The sequence below is a fragment of the Cynara cardunculus genome (genome assembly GCF_001531365.2).
Source record: "Cynara cardunculus var. scolymus isolate 2C chromosome LG 10, CcrdV1, whole genome shotgun sequence".
Classification (NCBI taxonomy): domain Eukaryota; kingdom Viridiplantae; phylum Streptophyta; class Magnoliopsida; order Asterales; family Asteraceae; genus Cynara; species Cynara cardunculus.
This window is the reverse complement of record NC_037537.1, coordinates 18,405,908-18,407,287: the sequence shown is the minus strand read 5'-3', so window position 1 is coordinate 18,407,287 and position 1,380 is coordinate 18,405,908.

Here is a 1,380-nt window from a genome sequence, read left to right as displayed (position 1 = left end):
CAAAAAATGTTTAGGGACTTAATCGTTCAAAATATGAATGTTCATTAGGGTTTTTTCGGACTTTTTTCACTATTTTACCACATTAACTAGTTGTACAAGTCATAAAAATGTATCCAACAGGTTTTAAAAAATTCCAAGGAGTTATTTAACATGTTTTGGATTGTCCAATGACTTACTTGTTCCAAAAAATTGTCCAATGAGTTATTTAACATGTTTTAAATTGTCCAATGAGTTAATTAACATGTTTTGGAATGTCCAAGGATTTATTTGTTCCAAAAAAATTGTCCAAGAAGTTATTTAACATGTTTTGGAATGTCCAATGACTTATTTGTTCCAAAAAATTGTCCAAGAACTTAATTATTCTAAACACTAAAGTCCATTGAGTTTTTTTAGACTTTTCCCTTTTTTAAAATTAAGTTTTAAAAAATATTTTTAAATTATAATTATTTAAATAGACAATAACCAAACTATAAGCTTTTAGATAAATATTTTTAAACCAATTTATTTTAACTAGGAGAGTACTCGTACAATGCAGCGAGACACATTTCGATTTCAATGTTCTATTTTATTCTGTCTATGTCGACGTTATAATACGATTTTTTAAATAATGATTTTATTTTTGAATAAAATATAAATTTAAAAATATCATAAAAATTTAAAAAATATATATATCAATGTTAATATCAAATCAACTATTTAAAAGTTCTCATTTTTATGTAACTTTTTTAATTTATTTTTTAATTATAATTTAACTTAAGTTTAATAATAAAATTATTTATTCTGGTTTAATAATATAACATTTTATAAAGATAATAATTAAGTCTTCTATTAGAACTTAATGATTATCCTAATTATATTTTAGATTTTTTATATTTAAAATGATATGTTTATCCTGTATTGATTATGTTTATCTGCAGCTAGTTACACGAATTCTGATATATAAAGCTTTAATAAGTTGTACTTACGCACAATCTACTTGTAATCTTAAGTTTTAAGTAATGCATTAATAAACAATACTTTATGCATAAAAAGTGGTTTTTAAGAGTTTTTGTCAAATGCTTTATAATATAGTATATATATACTTTATTTAAATTATTTAACACAAATTATTCATTAACTTTAAAAATTCGTTACTGAAACTATCCAACTACAAATTTTATTACAAAAATTATTTTTAAGTTATATTTGGTAAACTAACTAATAAATTATCAATTACCTGATAAAGAAATTACATTTGAAGAAAAACAAGTTAATAAGTTAGATGAAAAATATAAAATGATCAAAATGGACATCTTAAAGAATTAGTCATAGACAACATTTTACAATATATTTAAAAAATATTTTCTTAACAGTATAATATATTAATTAATACAAACAAGA